Source organism: Pan paniscus, chromosome 6 (genome assembly GCF_029289425.2).
Source record: "Pan paniscus chromosome 6, NHGRI_mPanPan1-v2.0_pri, whole genome shotgun sequence".
Taxonomy (NCBI): Eukaryota; Metazoa; Chordata; class Mammalia; order Primates; family Hominidae; genus Pan; species Pan paniscus.
In genome coordinates, this window is record NC_073255.2 from 173,250,561 (window position 1) to 173,264,451 (window position 13,891).

The 13,891-nt window shown below is 34.9% G+C and overlaps 1 long non-coding RNA gene across 1 annotated transcript in view; it reads left to right on the top strand.

Moving 5' to 3' along the window:
• The window catches only part of LOC134730826 (uncharacterized), a 344,272-nt gene extending 333,301 nt beyond the window's left edge, over positions 1–10,971 (top strand). Inside the window, exon 5 of the long non-coding RNA XR_010112806.1 lies at positions 8,064–10,971. This is a non-coding gene — a long non-coding RNA (uncharacterized LOC134730826). The remainder of the gene's footprint in view (positions 1–8,063) is intronic.
• The last annotated feature ends 2,920 nt before the right edge of the window (positions 10,972–13,891 follow it).

A 13,891-nucleotide genomic window follows, 5' to 3' on the forward strand; every position in this document is an offset into this window, starting at 1 on the left:
TTTTCCTATCTATGAACATAGTATCTCCTTTTCTTATTTGATATTTTAAAAACATTTATCATTTTCTCCCTAAATGTCATTTTTTTAGATATGTACTACAAATGTTATATTTTGTTATTAGTTTGAATATTTTCTAACTCTGTATTCCTATTGCTATGGTTTGAATGTGTGCATCCCTTCAAAATTCATATGTTGAAACCTAATCATCAAAGTGATGGTATTAGAAAGTGTGACTTCTGGGAGGTGATTAGGTCATGAGGGCTCCATTCTTATGAATGGGATTTATGCCCTTATAAAAGGTTTCAGAGAGCTAGCTGCCTCCTTCCTCTGTTCTGCCATGTGAGAACTCAGCAAGAAGGCACCAGAGAGCAAGCCCTTACTAGACACAAAATCTGCCAAAAACTTGATGGTAGACTTCCTGGCCTCCAGAACTGTGAGCAATAAAGTCCTGTTATTTGTAAATTACCCAGTCTAAGGTATTCTGTTATAGCAGTACTAATGGACTAGGATAATCATGACAGAAATGCAATCACTATTTGTACATTGAATTTTTGTCTTGTAACTCCGCTAAACTCTACTGCTAATTCCAATAACTTGGGCACAGATTCTGTTTGCTTTCTAAGTGGACTTCTGAGACCATTAGTTGCTTTTGCTTCTTTGTTTTTCAATCCTGACCATTCTGGCTGTGGCCTCAGGTACAGTGTTGAAAAGGGGCTGTAACAGCTGGAGTCCTTACTTCTTCCTGATTTAGAGAAAGTTTGTTGACTGCTGTAAAGCTGTGGTAGATTACCTGCAAAAGGGAAAATAAATTTCTTCCTATTATTAGTTTACCAAGAGGTATCTTTTGGGTATAAATAGGTGGGAAATTATATTTAATTATATTATAATTTAATTATAAGTAGGTAAGTAAGTGTAAAATACTGTTGAACCCTCTTTCTGCATCTTTTCTTTTCTTTTTTTTTTTTTTTTTGAGACAGAGTCTCACTCTTTTGCCCAGGCTGGAGTGCAGCGGCATGATCTTGGCTCACTGCAACCTCTGTCTCCTGGGTTCAAGTGATTTACCTGCCTCAGCCTCATAAGTAGCTGGGATTGCAGGCACCTGCCACCATGTCCGGCTAATTTTTTTGTATTTTTAGTAGAGGGGAGGTTTTGCCATGTTGGTCAGGCTTGTCTCAAACTCAATGATCCACCCACCTTGGCTTCCCAAAGTGCTAGGATTACAGGTGTGAGCCACTGCACCTGGCCACTTTCTGCATCTTCTCGATGAATCATCTTGTCATCTTTATTTTATTTTTGTATATATTTAAGGTATATCACATGGTGTTTTGATGTACATATACATAATGAAATTATTACACTACCGTGAAGCAAATTAACCTATTCATTGCCTTGCATAATTACCCTTTTTGTGTGTGTGGTAAGAGCACATAAAGTCTATTCTCTTAGCAAACTTTCAGTATACAGTGTTATTAAATATTCTCTTTATGCTGTACCACTTTGTCATCTTTAACTTGCTAAAGTGGTGATTTAAATTAATCTGTTTTTCTCACATTAACATTTCATTCCTGAAATTAATGCACAGTTGGTCACACGCGTGTGCACATACACACATACACACACACACACACACACTTCTGTATCTATGTTCATAAGTAAATATCCTGTTTTCCATATTTAATTTTGGGAAAAATTTTATACCTCCTTCCTAAAATTCCTTTGAGTGCATCCCCTCTACTTCTGTTTTCTGGAAAGATTTATATACAATTAGAATTGTTTCTTGGTAATTCAATAAAATTCTCTGGACCTGATCTTTTATTTGTGAACACATTAATTCCTGATTCATATCTTTGATGTTTATGGACCATTTTGATTTGCAGTTTCTCTTCAGCTTTGTTAAGTTATATTTTTTTCTAGGAATTTTCCCATTTTATCTAACATTTAAAAATTTTTGGCAAAAGTACTTGCTTATTTCATACACATACACACACGTACACACTCACACACATACATCTATAATCTCTGCTGTGTGTATCTCTAGTTAATTTGTTGTTAATTTCTAGTATTGTTTATTTGTGCCTTTTATTATTTTTTTCACCCAGTTCATCTTGCCAGAGATAATTTGTTTCAAAGAACAAACTTTTCACTTTATCAAGACTTTCTGTTGTCCTGTGTGTTTTTATCTATCTCATTAATTCCTGTTCTTTAAAAAAAATCCCTTATCTCCCCTGATTTGGGATTATTCTGTTACTTTGACTTTTTAAATTGGATGCATACCTCATCATTTTTTAGTTTTTTAAGTTTTCAAATGTAAGCTTGAAAACTAAATTTTTATTTTACACTTGATCTTAGCCAAAAGTCCGAGAAGACAACTTTAACTATGTTAATGAATTTTTAGTATACGGTATTTTTATTTTTATTCCCTTTTAAGTACTTTCTAGTTTTCATTATAATTTCTTCCTTGAAGTGTTTTTTTTTTTAAGTGTAATTTAGGAAACCTAGGGTTTTTTTTTTTTGTTATATTATAAGTGGTTGCATTGTGCTTAGAAAACATGGCCTATTTTTTCTTTTTCAGTTCTGTTGCTGTGGGTATGCGTATCATTTGTTTCATGGCTTAGTATATGGGAAATTTCCATAAATTTCCCTTTATGCAGAAGCGAGCCAGACTGCCTCTCTAGATTCCTCCTCTCTGGGCAGGTCATCTCTGAAAGAAAGGCAGCAGCCTCAGTCAGGGGCTTATAGATAAAACTCCCATCTCCCTGGGACAGAGCACCTGAGGGAAGGGGTGGCTGTGGGCACAGCTTCAGCAGACTTAAATGTTCCTGCTTGCTGGCTCTGAAGAGAACAACAGATCTCTCAGCACAGCACTCGATCTCTGCTAAGGGACAGACTGCCTCCTCAAGTGGGTCCCAGACCCCAGTGCCTCCTGACTGGGAGACACCTTGAGCAAGGGTCAACAGACACCTCATACGGGAGAGCTCCAGTGGGCATCTGGCAGGTGCCCCTCTGGGATGAAGCTTCCAGAGGAGGGAGCAGGCAGCAATCTTTGCTGTTCTGCAGCCTCTGCTGGTGATACCTAGGCAAACAGGGTCTGAAGTGGACCTCCCACAAACTCCAGCAGACCTGCAGACCTGACTGTTAGAAGGAAAACTAACAAACAGGACGGAATAGCATCAACATCAACCAAAAGGAAGTCCACACAAAAACCCCAGCTGAAGGTCACCAACATTAAAGATCAAAGGTAGATTTATCTCAGGAAGATGAGGAAAAACCAGAACAATAAGACTGAAAATTCCAAAAATCAGAATATCTCTTCTCCTACAAAAGATCACAACTCCTCGCCAACAAGGGAACAAAACTGGACAGAGAATGAGTTTGACGAATTGACAGAAGTAGGCTTCAGAAGGTGGGTAATAACAAACTTCTCTGAGCTAGAGGGGCATGTTCTAACCCAATGCGAGGAAGCTAAGAACGTTGATAAAAGGTTACAGTAACTGCTAACTAGAATAAGCAGTTTAGAGAAGAATATAAATGACTTGATGGGGCTGAAAAACACAGCACAAGAAATTCATGAAGCATATACAAGTATCAATAGCTGAATTGATCAAGTGCTTCCACTTGATATCAGAAATTGAAGATCAACTTAATGAAATAAAGCGTGAAGACAAGATTAGAGAAGAAAGAATGAAAAGGAACAAACAAAGCCTCCAAGAAATATGGGAATATGTGAAAAGACCAAACCTACATTTGATTGGTGTATCTGAAGGTGATGGGCAGAATGGAACCAACTTGGAAAACAACGTCCCCAACCTAGCAAGACAGGCCAACATTCAAATTTAGGAAATGCAGGAAATACCCCTTCATGCTAAAAACACTAAATAAACTAGGTATTGATGGAGTGTATCTCAAAATAATAAGAGCTATTTATGACAAACCCACAGCCAATATCATACTGAATGGGCAAAAGCTGGAAGCATTCCCTTTGAAAACTGGCACAAGACAAGGATCCCTTCTCTCACCACTCCTATTCAAAATAGTATTGGATGTTCTGGCCATGGCATTTAGGCAAGAGAAAGACATAAAGGGTATTCAAATAGTAAGAGAGGAAGTCAAATTGTCTGTTTGCAGATGACATGATTGTATATTTAGGAAACCCCATCGTCTCATTCCAAAATCTCCTTAAGCTGATAACTAACTTCAGCAAAGTCTCAGGATACAAAATCATTGTGCAAAAATCACAAGCATTCCTGTACACCAATAATAGACAGAGAGCAAAATCATGAGTGTACTCCCATTCTCAATTGCTACAAAGAGAACAAAATACCTAAGAATACAACTTACAAGGGCTGGGAAGGACCTCTTCAAGAAGAACTATAAACCACTGCTCAAGAAAATAAGAGAGGACACAAACAAATGGAAAAACATTCCATGCTCATGGATAGGAAGAATCAATATTGGGAAAACGGCCTTACTACCCAAAGTAATTTATAGATTCAATGCTATCCCCATCAAGCTACCATTGACTTTCTTCACCAAATTAGAAAAAAACTACTTTAAACTTCATATGGCACCAAAAAAGAGCACGTGTAGCCAAGACAATACTAAGCAAAAAGAACAAAGCTGGAGGCATCACGCTACCTGTCTTCAAACTATACTACAGGCTACAGTAACCAAAACAGCATGGTACTGGAACCCAAACAGATACATAGACCAATGGAACAGAACAGAGGCCTCAGAAATAATGCCACACATCTACAACCATCTGATCTTTGACAAACCTGGCAAAAACAAGCAATGGGGAAAGGATTCCCTATTTAATACATGGTGTTGGGAAAACTGGCTAGCCATATGCAGAAAACTAAAACTGAACCCCTTTCTTACACCTTATACATAAATTAACTCAAGATGGATTAAAGACTTAAACATAATATCTAAAACCATAAAAACCCTAGAAGAAAACCTAGGAAATACCATTCAGGACATAGGCATGGGCAAAGACTTCATGACTAAAACACCAAAAGCAATGGCAACAAAAGCCAAAATTGACAGATGGGATCTAATTAAACTAAAGAGCTTCTGCACAGCAAAAAAAAACTATCGTCAGAGTGAACAGGCAACCTACAGAATGGGAGAAAATTTTTGCAATCTACTCATCTGACAAAGGGCTAATATCCAGAATCTACAAGGAACTTAAACAAATTTACAAGAAAAAAACAACCCCATCAAAAAGTGGGCAGAGGATATGAACAGACATTTTTCAAAAGAAGACATTTATGTGGCCAAAAAACATATGAAAAAAAGCTCATCATCACTGGTCATTAGAGAAATGGAAATTGAAACCGTAATGAGATGCCATCTCATGCCACTTAGAATGGTGATCATTAAAAAGTCAGGAAACAACAGATGCTGGAGAGGATGTGGAGAAATAGGAATGCTTTTACACTGTTGGTTGGAGTGCAAATTAGTTCAACTGTTGTGGAAGACAATGTGGCAATTCCTCAAGGATCTAGAACTAGAAATATCATTTGACCCAACAATCCCATTATTGGTTATACACCGAAAAGATTATAAACCATTCTACTATAAAGTCCCATGCACATGTATGTTTATTGCAGCAGTATTCACAATAGCAAAGACTTGAAACCAACCCAAATGCCTATCAATGATAGACTGGATAAAGAAAATGTGGCACATATACACCATGGAACACTAGGCAGCCATAAAAAAGGATGAGTTCATTTCCTTTGCAGGGACATGGATGAAGCTGGAAACCATCATTCTCAGCAAACTAACACAGGAACAGAAAATGAAACACTGCATGTTCTCACTCATAAGTGGTAGTTGAACAATGAGTACACATGGACACATGGAGGGGAATGTCATATACTGGGGCCTGTCAGAGGTTGGAGGGCTAGAGAAGGGATAGCATTAGGAGAAATACCTAATGTAGATGACGGCTTGATGGGTGCAGCAAACCACCATGGCACATGTATTCCTATGTAACAAACCTGCATGTTCTGCCCCTGTATCCCAGAACTTAAAGTATATAAAAAAATTCCCTTTATGCAGAAGAATATATTTTTTAATGTTGTGTACATGATTCTGTAGAAGTCCATTGACCATGCTTGTTAATTTTGTGGTTCAGATCTTTTCTGTCTCAGCTGATCTCTTTTTTATTTGATTGATGTACTAATTAGTGAGATTCATTGTGGTGGTGAATTTATCAATTTTGCTACATACTTCTTTCAACTTTCTCATTATGGATCTTGAAGCAATATTATTTTGTGCCAAAAGATTTTAATAGATCATTTTAGTAAATTGCATTCTTCATTAATGCCTTTTGCCCTAGTTTTAATTTATCTAGAAGCAACAATAGCTTCACTTTGGTTAGTATTCACCTCTTATATAATTTCTCAGTCTTTAGTTTTTAGCTTTTTCTGTTTTTATAATGTATATGTGTCTTTTTTTAAGCAACATAGAGACAGAAAATTAAGTTTTTGGAATATGTTTTTCTTTTAATTTGTAAGCTTAATTCATTTGAATTATTTAGGCTCCTTAATTTTATCTTATCTTCTTTGGACTCTATTTGTACTACATTTTCTGTTTCATTTTTCCTCTTTATTGTTTGAGATTAAATAGTTGCTTTGATTCCATTTTTCTAGCTATTTGAAAATTATGCATTCTATTTTCATGCTATGTATTTTGTTTTATGCTTTTAGTTACTACTCCTTTTAATATGCACAGTTAATTCTAAAACTAATCAATATCTTTACCCTTCTTTTTATCAAAACAATCAGTTTAGAAGGCTTTAACTTAAATAAGCAATTTCACAAATATCATTCTATTTTTCTCTGCTATTTTAGTATGATTTTGTTTTTATAGTCCTACAAATTTTGTTACTATTATTTTTATACACATTCATATTGACATACTTACTTACATGTTTACACTTATTTTTTGCTTGTCATTGCCCCTTTCACATTAGACCATTTCTCTGGATCATTTTCTCTTTTCTCAAAGTACATTTTTTAGACTTTATTCATGAGAGTCTGTTGGTGGTAAAATTTCTCAGGATTTCTTTTTTACTTGAAAATATTTTTATTTTGCCTTCACTTTGGAAGGACAGTTTTTTCTGGGTGTACAGTTTTAGCTTGACAGTTATTTTTTGCCATCTCTTTGAATACATTATTCACTTTGCTTCTAGTTTCCAGTATTGCTATTGGGAAGGCAGCTGTCAGGATAAATTTGGTTCTTTTGTAGGTAATCTTCTTTTCTTTCAGCCTTTTTAAAGATCTTCTTTGTTTTTGGTGTCTACAATTCTATTATAACGTACCTAGCAAGGACTTCTTTTAATTTAACTACAAGTATTTGTGTACTAACTCCTATAATTTCTATCTTTCATCAGTTTTAAATATTTTCAGGCACAAACTCTTCAAATACTGTTTTTCCCCCTATTCTTATCTCCTTCTTTAACTCCCATCACCAATGTCACTTTCTAACCTATTTTTTGTCCTTTCTTTCTTCTTTTCCATTTTTTTTGGCTCTTTGCTGCATTCTGGATAATTTTACAGATTTATATCTCAATTTACCAGTCTGTCTTCAAAAATGTTTACTTAAGTCATAGCAATTTTTAATTTTAATTGGTTTGTGTCTTATTTCTATAAGTTCTATTTTATTCTTTATCAAAATAGCCATGTTAAAAAATGTAAAAAAGACATATGCACAACTCTTTTCTCTGAACCATTATTGTACTGGTGAAAGAATGGAAACAGACCAAGTGCCATCAGTAAAGGAAAGTTTCCTAGTGTGGGAAGCCCATGATGACGTATTGTGCAGCTTTATAAAAGAATGATGCATATTTCTATATATTGTTATCAAGTAATATTCAGACAATAGTAAAATTTTTTTTTTAATTATGAAGTTAAGTGAGTATAATATATTGAGGATTATACATTGCTTTATAAAACATAAACACTTTCAAATTTAGTGTCTTAAAAGAATGATTTATTAATTTAATGTGACTGTGGGTTGACTGGGTGGTTTGTCTCCTGTTCTTATCTGTGCAGAGTCCTATGGCTATTGATATCTAGCATCCTGGCTTCACTCACATGGATGAGCCCCAGCTGGAATGCCTAGAAGACGTGGTACAGCTGGATCTCTCTCCACACGGTTTTTCATTGTTGCCTCAGGTTCCAATAAAAGCAAAAGCTGCAAGGTCTTCTGAGGCAAAGACTTAGAAATACCACAATGTTACTTCTGCTGCATTCTGTTGATAAAAAAAATCCCACAATGCCAGCTTCATTTAAAGCGGTAAAGATATAGATTATTCACCTTCGATGGGAGGAACTGCAAATGATGTAATTAGTGATAATTTTTAATATACTGTAATGTATTGACTTATCTTTAAAAAATGAAAAAATAAACCAAAAACTAAAAGCAAAACAAAACTATAATAGAAAACAATTGCTTCTGGAGGAGGAATGCAATGGGGAAAAGGTTATAGAAACAAAAGCTACATTTTATTTGAATATACCTGTTTTAGGTTTGACCCTGGTAACATTTGATATTTTACATAATTATATCATTATTTAAAATTAAATTTTAAAACACCAATACCCATAACAGAAAAGTTTGATAAAAGAGGTGAAATATAAATATAAATATATTAAGTTTGCATTATAATCACACAGAGATGAATTGTATCAGTTACTCAAACACAGATATTTGACTATACAACCTTTATGAGATATCCTAAGGACAAAAAAAATGCAAAAACATATATTGAACTGTTTTAAAATTATATTTTTTTGCAATTGAATTGTTATTGTGAGACAGGTGTGTACATATTTTAAGGTCAGGCAAGTTAGTAAGCTTGTTGACATTATTGTAAATGGGATTTTTCCATGGGGTAAAGAAGATATAATAGCAAGTAGAAGAAAATAAATGAAAACCCATTAATATGAGTTTGAAGTTAAAGTATCAGTATGAAGTCATGAAGCATTTTCCCAACAAAAAGAAAAAAATAGTTTCCTAGTTCTAATCACTTAAAAGTATATAGAAACAACATAAAACTCAATATCAAGAGGAAATGTAACTCAGATGTGCTCTGTAGACATTTCCCCTAAAAGGAGTTGAAGTTCATTGCAAAAAAGTATCTAATTCTGGCTTGGGGGTTGAATATTGTACAAGATGGGCCTGGAATATCAAATTCTCTTACTAAAAAGCGAGGCAGATTTGAAAGAGTATTAAGATGCATCAAAGAGACTCAGAGGAGTCACCCTGAAGAGGTTACCATTGGCCAGAGGTAAAAATTTGAGAATCAATAAGAAAATCAAAGGCAGTAGATTAAATGCCTCAAATATGCTTAAATCTATCTGTTCCTAATAATGTTAATTTAAAAATAATGTTGTCATTGGACACCTTTGAAGAATGTTAGGGATCCATAAGAATGTACTGTTTTGAATTAAAGAGAAGAATTAAGCATTTATCCTGTTTTTCCTTTATGGATTATGTCTAAGGATAACCAAATGTTGATGACAGAAAATCCTTTTTAAGGATACCTTTAGCCAAAGAATGAAGAAAGAATGATAGAATTGAAATGTTACCATTTTTGCAACCCCTAATGAAATAATGAATCTAGCCAGTTGTTATCAATTGTTGCTAACATAAAAAATGAGAGACAAACAGACACGCCTCTTCATAGAAGTATATGATACCACCTATAAAATATTACTGCCAGAAAAAAAAATCAAACTTTGGATCTAATTACCAATTAGATCAGCCTTTAGATCTAACAACCAATTTGCAATATTTACAGGAGATACAGGAGCATGTTGAATGACACCATAAAAAGGCAATCAGTAAAATTTAGTTTATTATAAACTATATAGGATAAATGATCCAGTTGCTGCAATAAATATATTACAGAAGGTGTGTATTGGGGGGTGGGAGATAAAGGAGTAATCTATAGATAAAAACAGACTTAAGGGACATAACAACTTTAATGTATGGATCTTATTTGGATCCTTAAGAAAACAAATTGTAAAGTAACATGAGATATTTGAAGAAAATAGAAATAGTTTTTAAGTGTGGTAATGATATTGTGGTTATACATTGTTAAAGAATGCCTTTAGAGGTAAATACAGAAATATTTGCAGATGAACTAAAATGATGTCTAGAATTTACATAAAAGTAATCCTGTAGGGAGAGTGAAGAAGTGGAAAGAGTGGATATTGATAAGCAAGAGTAGCTATAAGTTGACCACTGCTGAATGTTGTTGATGGGTAAATGAAAATGTATTATATATTTTTTTACTTATATATTTGAAGATTTTGATTTTTAATAAAGTGAAGCTGAGAAGGGGAAAATCATTTTTCTTGATGTCAGGCTTTGAACAGAGATAAAAATAAAACCACTGTAGACCAAAGCAGAAAAATAAAAAGCAAACATAAACTTTTATGCTTTCAGCTCTCTATTACTGGCTTGTATTTTTTTTTTATTTTTATTTTAAGTTCCAGGGTTCATGTGCAGGATGTGCAGGTTTGTTGCTTTTGTAAATGTGTGCCATGGTGGTTTGCTACATCTATCAACCCATCATCTAGGTATTAAGCCCAGAATGCATTACCTATTTTTCCTAACGCTCTCTCTCCCCCTACTCTACCCCCCAACAGGTCCCAGGATGTGTTATTTCCTTCCCCGTGTGCATGTGTTCTTATTGTTCAGTTCCCACATAAAAGTGAGAACATATGGTGTTTGGTTTTCTATTTCTGCATTAGTTTGCTGAGGATAATGGATTCTAGATCCATTCATGGCCCTGCAAAGGACATGATCTCATTCCTTTTTATGGCTGCATAGTATTCCATGGTGTACATGTACTTTTGATTGCCTATTTCATTTACTTAAACATGTTCAACCTTTCAAAAATATATTGTTGGTACTTGAAAATTACAATAAATTTGGTGTTTTGGGGTCTGATTCTGCTCTGTTCTTTCTGTAACTCACGCTCTTTAAGAACTTACTTATAGTTTACTAGGTTCTCAAAAACTTGCTTAAACCAGGGAAAAAGTTAAAACAACACCACTTTATAAAAAATGTTGAAAATAAAGTAAGATGACTTTTAAGTCAGAAAAAACTGAGGCTACCACTTACAAGTTTGCCACTTACTTGAATGGCTTACTTCTTTTTTATTCTTTTTTAAATTAAGAATTTTAAGAGCAGTTTTAGGTTGACAGCAAAATTAAGAGGAAGGCTGACAGAGATTTCCCAAATACTCCCTCACCCCACACATCAATAGCCTCTCCAATTATTAACATTTCCCATCAAAGCAGTCTTTTTTTCTACAACAGATGAACCCACACATCATTATCACCCAAAGTCCATTGCTGGCATTAGGTTCACCCTTCATATTATACATTCTATCAGTTTGGATAAACATATAATGATATGTATCTACCATTACACCATCATAGTATCATACAGAATACTTTGACTGTTCTAAAAGTCCTCTGTGCTCCACCCATTTATCCCTCCCTCTTCCCTGTCTCCTGGCAACCATTTATTTTTTACTGTCTCTGTATTTTTGCCTTTTTCATAATGTCATATAGTTGGATTCACACAGTGTGTAGCCTTTTCAGATTGTCTTCTTTTATTTAGTAATATGCATTTAAGCTTCCTCCATGTCTTGTCATAGTTCAACAGCTTCTTTCTTCCTTTTTTTAAAAAAAATGTTTTTAATTTCAATAGCTTTGGGGGGAACAGTTGGTGTTTGGTTACATGAATAAGTTTTCTAGTGGTGATTTCTGAGATTTTTACGCACCCATCACCTGAGCAGTGTACACTATACACTGTGTAGTCTTTTATCCCTCACCCTTCTCCCACCATTTCCCCTGAGTCCCCAAAGTCTATTGTATCATTCTTATGCCTTTGCATCCTCACATCTTAGCTCCCACTTATGAGTGAGAACATCTGATGTTTGGTTTTCCATTCCTGAGTTACTTCACTTAGAGTAATAGTCTCCAATTCCATCCAGGTTGCTGCAAATTCCATTATTTCATTCCTTCTTATAGCTGAGTAGTATTCCATGGTATGTATGTATATATGTGTGTGTGTGTGTATATATATATATATATATATATATATATATATATATATATATATCACAATTCCTTTATCTACTCATTGATTGATGGCCATTTGGGCTGGTTCCACATTTTTACAATTGCGAATTGTTCTGCTGTAATACAAACACGCATGTGCAAGTATCTTTTTTGTATAATGACTTCTTTTCCTCTGGGGAGATATCCTGTAGTGGGATTGCTGGAGCAAATGGTAGTTCTACTTTTAGTTCTTTAAGGAATCTCCACACTGTTTACCAAAGTGGCTGTACTAATTTACATTCCCACCAGCAGTTTAAAGGTGTTCCCTTTTTACCACATCCCCACCAATGTTTTTTTTTTTTTTTTGATTTTTTGATTATGGCCATTCTTGCAGGAGTAAGGTAATATCATATTGTGAGTTTGATTTGCATTTCCCTGATCATTGGTGATGTTGAGCATTTTTTCATGTTTGTTGGCCATTTGTATATTTTCTTTTGAGAATTGTCTATTCATGTCCATAGCCCACTTTCTGATGGGATTTTTTTTTCTGATTTGTTTGAGTTCCTTGTAGATTCTGGATATTAGTCCTTTGTTGCATGTATAGATTGCAAAGATTTTCTCTCACTCTGTGGTTTGTCTGTTTACTCTGCTGATTGTTTCTTTTTCTTGCAGAAGCTTTTTAGTTTAATTCAGTCCCATATTTTTATCTTTGTTTTTGTTGCATTTGCTTTTGGGTTCCTGGTCATGAAGTCCTTGTCTAAACCAATGTCTAGAAGAGTTTTTCTGAAGTTATCTTATAGAATTTGTATAGTTTCACATCTTAAATTTAAATATTTGATCCGTCTTGAGTTGATTTCTTATAAGGTGAGAGATGAGCATCCAGTTTCATTCTTCTACATGTGGCTTGACAATTATTCCAGCACCACTTGTTGAATAGGGTGTCCTTTCACACTTTATGTTTTTGTTTGCTTTGTTGATGATCAGTTGACTGTAACTTTATTTCTGGGTTCTCTATTCTGTTTCATTTGTCTATGTGCCTATCTTTATACTAGTACCATGCTGTTCTGGTGACTATGTCTTTATAGTACAGTTTGAGGTCAGGTAATGTGACGCCTCCAGATTTGTTCTTTTTGCTTGGCTTTGTGGTCCCTTTTTTGGTTCCATATGAATTTTAGGATTGTTTTGTACTAGTTGAGTGAAGAATGATGGTGGTATTTTGATGGGAATTGCATTGAATTTGTAGACTACTTTTGGCAGTTTGTCATTTTCACAGTATTGATTCTACCCATTCGTGAGCATGGGATGTGTTTCCATTTGTTTGTGCAAAGCTACTATGAACACCTTTACACGCATAAACTAGAAAACCTAGAGGAGATAAATTCCTGGAAATACACAACCCTCCTAGATTAAACAGGAAGAAATACAAACTTTGAACAGACCAATAACAAGCAGCAAGACTGAAATGGTAATACAAAAATTGTCAACAAAAAAAAATTCAGAGGTGGGGCATGGTGGCTCATGCTTGTAATCCCAACACTTTGGGAGGCTGAGGCAGGTGGATCACCTGAGGTCAGGAGTTTGAGACCAGCCTGGCCAACATGGTGAGACCCTGTCTCTACTAAAACATACAAAAATTAGCTGGATGTGGTGGCGCATGCCTATAATCGCAGCTACTCAGGAGGCTGAGGCAGGAGAATTACTTGAACCTGGGAGATGGACATTGCAGTGAGCCGAGATCAAGCCACTGCACTTCAGCCTGGGCGACAGAGTGAGACTCTGTCTCAAAAAGAAAAAACAAA